The sequence below is a fragment of the Durio zibethinus genome, chromosome 5 (assembly GCF_047325235.1).
Source record: "Durio zibethinus cultivar Kanyao isolate XHJ-2024 chromosome 5, ASM4732523v1, whole genome shotgun sequence".
Lineage (NCBI taxonomy): Eukaryota > Viridiplantae > Streptophyta > Magnoliopsida > Malvales > Malvaceae > Durio > Durio zibethinus.
In genome coordinates this window covers 20,812,711-20,819,653 of record NC_143166.1, presented here as the reverse complement: position 1 = coordinate 20,819,653, position 6,943 = coordinate 20,812,711, and the positions used below count along the sequence as shown (strand labels likewise).

The window sequence follows — 6,943 nt, the reverse complement described above, 5'->3', positions numbered from 1 at the left end:
AGCCTTCAAGTATATAAATGGTCTGAACTTTTGTGCAATTTGGAACATTGCCAAACGATGGTCCAAATTTACATCTTTCTAATTTTCTTAAACTTTATGATACTTTTCATTACGATGGTTTTTTTGATGATGCTATTAGAATAAGATTGTATCCTTTTTCTTTTCGGGACAAAGTAAAAAGCTGGTTGTCTTTTTTACCACCAAGCTCAATTATGACATGGGATGATCAAGATTAGAAATTTTTGGCAAAGTTTTCTCCATCAGCAAAGATTGTAAAGTTAAGGGATGAAATCACCACTTTTTTGCAAGCTTATGGTGAAAACTTATATGATGGATGGGAGAGATTTAAAGAATTACTTAGAAAATGCCCACATCATGGTTTACCTGAATGGCTCCAAATTTAGATCTTTTACAATAGTCTCACACTACCTATGAGAACCACCTTAGATTCCTAGATTCAGTTGCTAGAGGAGCTCTAATGATCAAGACTCCTGAGGAGGCTAATGAGCTAATAGAAGAAATTGCTGTTAATAATTACTAGTGGGGCATGGAAAGAAAGGTTAATAAATAATATACTATTTGAAGTTGATGCTATTATTTCCATTAACTTTCAATTGGATATGCTTACAAAAAAGATTGAAGCCCTAGGAAATGAAACACAAGCCAACCCTATTAATACCATACAAAGTCCCTTTGTATCTTGTGACATATGAAAAGGTATCCATTCCTTAGAAAAATGCTAACATAGGGTAGAACCTGTCTACTACATCCAACAAAACAAATCAAACAATAATCTTTATAGTAATAACTACAATCTTGGCTGGCAAACCACCCTAACTTTTCTTGCAATCAACCAAACCACAAAGTCACCAACAACTACCACCCCAATCCACTAAACTATAACCTACCTTTAGAAAAGAAACCTACCTTTAAAGACATATTGCCCTAGTTGATGCAAGCTAACAATGCCAACATTCCAAACTAAGCTGCATCCATCAAAAACCTAAAAAATCAAATAGGTAAACTTGCCTAAGCCATAGCAAAATGCCTAGTAGGTATCCTACCTAGTAACATTGAAACCAACCCAAAAAGACAAAGCAAGGAGGGATGCAATGTAATATATTCTTTGGGGGGTGTTAGGATGGATGATTTTAATGAGAAAGATGATGAACCCATAGTTGTCATCCTACCCAACTTTATAAGACAACCTGAAATGGATTTTATTGGAATGGAGGATATTTTGGAAGATACAGATCTTTTAAGAGTTGGTAGAGAAATCTTAAAGGGTATTGACCCCATGGCATTAAGGCCTCTAAAGTTATTGAAACCAATGAGGAGGACCCTGAGGAAAAAAATGATGAGATGGACTGTAAAGAAGATCTAAAAGAATAAATTGAAGGGTTTTTTTAAGAAGGACAAATGCTTTTACAAGTAAAGAAAGCATTACTAGAAAACATTTTGCTTAAAGAGATAGCTCAATGTGTGCTTGCCTAAAACAACCAAGGAGAAAGTGTAATGCAAGAGGAGGATCCCCGAAAGGAGATCCTAAAAACAAAAAAAGAAATTCAAGAGGAAGTTCAACAAAGGCCAAGGATGATTGCTAGAATGTATAGGCAGTGTTTGAATATTAACCCACTTACCCCAATGCTTGATCCAAATGAGTTACTAAAAAAACTAAAAACAGGCACATTCTTAGAGGAGTGCAACCTTAAGCTTTAACAACTCTTACCTAAAATGTTAAAAGATCCAGAGAGTTTTACTATACCTTACATGATTGGAAAACTGAAATTCTTTGATGCTTTTTTTATCTTAGTTTTAGCATGAATTTAATGCCTATGAATGTTTTTATGCAACTAGGTTGTAAAGAGTTGAAACCTCCTACATTTAACATTAAGTTGCTAGTCAATCTGTTAAGTTACCACAAGGATGCTAAAAAATATCTTGGTGAAAGTTGAAAAATATGCTTTCCTTGTGGATTTTGCTATTTTAGACATGGAGGATGATCAGGCTCCTTTACTTTTAGGTAGACCTTCCTATTCACTGTAAAAAGCCTGATAGATATATATGAGGCTAGCATTGACCTTAGGTTCAAACACAAGAAAATGCAATTGTATCTATAGGGTATGGTGTGATAAGACATGAAGAAAGTGTTGGCATAGTTAGGAAATTTAAGGAAACCTTAAAAGAGTCTAACTTGTTAGTAAAGTCTCTGCTCTATGAAAAACTTAGCAAACCCTAGCTTCAGTATTGTCAACCCTTCTAGAAACTCAAGCTCAGTTTATGTAATCCCTATTAGGAGAGTCAGCCCACCTCCTCACATTAAGTCTATTTATGTTATACCACAAAGAAAGAGGTAACAAGGAAAACTCCCTCCTAAGAGATGAAAGGATTTTGCAAAAATTTAGGGACGATAAGCTTAACCAAAATTAGCGCTACTTGAGGGGCAACCCAAGTTCTACTTTAATGGTTATGATTTCTTGATTTTTTTTTTTTTTAAGACAAGTATGTTTTAATGTTTTTTTTTGGGTTTTATTTTAGGGTTTGTTGCTACCCTCAGGTGTACCGCAAGTTTACAGGTCACAAAAGTAATAAAGATTGGAAGTATTTTGGATATCACCTTCTTAGGGATTGGGGAGTTCTAAACCTAGGGATAAGTACTAAGTTCTACCTTACAAGGTATATCTAGTCCTATAAATTTTTTTTTAGAAAGATCAAATTAACCTAAGATTAATCCAATAAAATTACCAGATAACTGAAATCTAAATTTAACTACAAATTATGGAGTTAAAGAGCAATAAGGAAAATTACTAAAAAAGGTAATTTCCTAAAATGGCAGGTTACTAAAAATGAAAAGTAACAAAATCAAAAATTAAATTAAACATAATTAAAAGCATAATTTAAATTTGAATTTGAAATTTAAGAGTAGAGGGATGGAAAACAAAACCTAGAATTAGCAATAAAAGTGAAATTAACTTAACAAAATATAAAAAGTATATTAGCATTTTAATTTAAAAATTAACTTTAAAAAATCCTAATCTGGCCTAGAATGCATGAAATGTATGGAATAAAAATTAAACATGAAAATAGCATGGAAATGCATGGAATGATGTCCTAAAAAAAAATAAATTAAAGGTTACCTAAAAGCTAAACGAAAATCCTAAATGAAATGCCCATTAGTTTTCATTGAGGCATTTCATCGAACAACTAGTATACTATATGCAAACTCCTTAATTAACTAGCCTAAATCCTAAGACACACAACCAGAATTAAATCTAAGCTAATCTTAATGAAAATGACATTTAAAAATGTAGAACAACACAAAATAAATAAAAATTGCTAAACACCTTAATTATAGTTAAAATGCAACCTAGCCTACTTTACCTAATGAAAATTACCTAAACCTATATGGTACTATAAAAAATAATTGAACTAAAGCAAAATAGACCTAAAAATGAACTAAAATGATGCATGAAAACAAGTTTGAAGACCAACAAAAAATGCAAAAATTTAAAGTGCAAAACCAAATTGAAAAATGCACACTACATGCAACCTAAGGCCTAAAATGTTATGCAAATTTGACCTTACCTAAGGAATTTGCAAAAACTGTTATTCTACCATAAAATAGACTCAAAAATAAACCAAAAAGATGCATGACCCCTCCCCAAAATAGAACAAAAAATGCAAAAAATTAAATGCAAACCAAAATACTAGAATGCATGGACACTAAGACCTATCTACTAAAATGCTTGGCAAATGTAATCCTACCTAAGGAATTTAAAAAAACTATTTCAACACCTTAAAATAGACATGAAAAGAAGCAAATAAGGTGAAGAAAGGCTTTGCCTAAAACTGACCAAAAAATGAGAAAACAATGTTCAAACTGAAAGCAAAATAAAGGACTAAAATGAAAATCTAATAAGCTAAATGCTACCCAAAATAAAAATGCACAAATGTAACATGAAATCTAAGCCTAGAATCTTAAAATAGATATGAAAATGAAATAAAAATATGCAAGGGAACTATACCAAAATAGAACTGAAAATGGATGCAAAATAGTTTTGAAAACTAGTAAAGAAAAATGCATGAAAATGCATGGAAACCAAAACTACTTCCTAACCATATCACTAAACATAAACCAACATCTTTTTTTATCATCTTATCAGTGCAAAAGCATCATTAAAAAACATGCATCAAAACCACAAGGCAGAACATAAAACAAAAAGAAAATTAGGCAAAAATTAATATAAAGTGAAAGAGCATGAAATGAAAATAAAAAGAAAGAATCAAGTCTTTTAGGCCCCTATGAGATTTCTCAAGCCAATGCCACCTTGGACCATCTTCTTCTTCCAATCAAAAGCTCAAATATAAAACAAACTAAGGCAAAAAATAGAAAGAACCAAAGTTGGGGAAAATTGAAAATGAAAGTTGAAAATTCATTACCAAAAATGTAAAAAGAATAAGAGCAAAATATAAAATTGAAAGCTTCCTACCATCATTCCCTTAAGCCTAAGTGAAAACAAGCTGAAATAATCCCCCAAAAGTCACAACAAAATCAGCAAAGGCTACTTTACCAGTGACACGAAAACTGAAAAGAATGGAAGAAAAAATCCTACAAGCAATGATTTCCCCTTTTTGTCTCCTTAAAATGTCTTATTTTCTAGCCCTATCCTAAGTCTTTTCTTAGGCCATAAATGGAATATTTTTTGCTTTGAAACCTATGATGGTTTCTTTACCATCTATTCCTATTACTGCTAATGAATGTTTCATGGGTTCTTATTTGATTAATGGAAGTGCATTACTTCTACAGTTGGAGATTGTTGGTCCAGTATCTAATAAATTATGCAAAGAATAGGGTTTATACTTTTTGAACCAAAATTCACCGTTAATATAATTATAAAACCTTTTTGGTTGGTTATTAGAAAAAGTAATAAATCCATCGTCACCAATTTTATATTGAGTGATAATGTTTAAACTTTTAGCTTCTTTTTTTTTGTAGAAGTTACTGAGTTTAAAACAAAGTTTACTGTGTTGTAAATTGAAGGTTATGATTGATTATCACTTGGAAAAATAAGAATATTGACATTGTTTTGTCTTTGAAAACCAAAAAAAGAGTGTCTAAATAGGGTATCATAAGATTGATGGTTTGTAATACTTTCAGTATCATCTTCTTGGTTAGAAAATGATGGGATTGAAGAAGTTAGTACTAAATCGAGGTTTGATTTAGAGCTACTTGCTTCTAGATTTTTAAAGTACAAGTTGTTTCCTAATGCAAAAAATTCTAAAGAATTGATTCTATGATGTGCAGGTCTTTCTTCTAAAATGTCTTCATATAACCATCCAGTAGGTACTGAAAGATCTCTTAGATCCATTAATTTGGGTTTGATTTCTAAATCATAAGATTTTGGTTCAAAAATTTCAATAATTTTTAGATCTATCTATTTGATAGATGTTGAAGCAATGTTGGTTAATTCATAAATAACAGTCTAATTGATTGAAAGGTCATGTACTATTTTTTTTAAATCAGAAGTTTTTGTTTTGATTCTTAACCTAAGATAATCTTCAATTAAAGGATCATAAATACAGATAAAATTATTTGGTTTTCCTTTAAACCAAATGGCTTCTATACCTAGATTAGATTGGATTCCTTCAATTATAGTATTTATAGGGTTAGTAAATCTTTTATCCATTAAAATTGCTAACATTGGGATGTCTTTCCCAGAAATAAATAGTGGTTTTATGGTGGTCATAATAACACCTATATGAATATATCTAACTTTGGGATATTTGGCTAAAAATTTTAAAATTTTTTCTTTTGTAAATAAAGGAATTTCTACCAATTCTTGTTTAGAATCATTAGCTATGGTATCTCCACTAACCTTTTCAATATGTCTTTGAACCCATGTTTGAAATTTTTTGAAAGATTTTTTTTATAAATATCATCTTTTTTTGATGATTTGGAGTTTTCAAAGTTTTTCATAAGAAAATAAATGGGTTTTTCCAATAACATTTCGTAATGAAGTTAGTTGCTTTCAGTTTGATTAACTGAATTAGTGACTGATGTGCATCATATGCTTCTTCTTGATTAGAAGACGTATTCATCATAACAATGTATTATGTTTCACTATTAGAAGTATCTAATTTAGTTTTTCAAAGTAGTTCATAAAAAATTTCTTCATCAAATATATTTTCAGCAAAACAATTAGATAAATATTGTTGTTTGATAGTTTTTATAACCTTTTTTGCACTTTTTCCTTTTTTAGGATAATTTGGTGCAATTTGACCTGGTTCTTCACATATAAAACATTTGCATTTTTGTTTATTAGAAGTTTTTCTACTAACAATAAATTTTTTGCTTTTGGTAACCTTGTTTTTAGGTCTCCATTTTTTCATAATATATCTTTGGTTTTTGGTTTTTCAAAAATAATTTTTGGTCTATTTTTTACAACCAGATTCTAATTCATTTTCTAAAATCTTAGTTCATTGTTTATCACTAAGTTGGCTTTCGACTTGTTTTGCTACCTTTTGTTTAAGACAGTATTCAATAACATATTTTTAAATATAATTTACTTTATTACCTAAAGTATCATATGAAGAAATATCACTGTTACTACTACTTGTAGCAGCATATTTTTTAATACATAATTCTAAATAAGTAGAATAGCTTAGTAAACACAATTCATCCCAAGGTGAGGGAAGTTTGTGAAAATACTGTTCTTTCCAAAATGCTAAATGTTCTTCATCCAATTTTTGATACCCACTCATATATTTTTTTAGAGTAATCATCCAAATTTCTAATATTACAAAGTTTTAATTTTAAAAGAATATATTGAGCTTCACTATTTGGATTAGCTTCTTCCATTCTTCCACAAAACTCATTTTTTAAGATTTGGGTTAGACTATTGAGTAAATTAGGAATAGTCTATCAACTTCTCGACAATATTTG

The 6,943-nt window shown here is 30.1% G+C and overlaps 1 non-coding gene across 1 annotated transcript; it reads right to left on the bottom strand.

Moving 5' to 3' along the window:
- Positions 1-275: 275 nt before the first annotated feature.
- On the bottom strand, positions 276-382 carry LOC149518772 (small nucleolar RNA R71). The gene has a single exon (XR_016342546.1). It is a non-coding gene; the product is annotated as a small nucleolar RNA R71 (small nucleolar RNA).
- Positions 383-6,943: the final 6,561 nt, after the last annotated feature.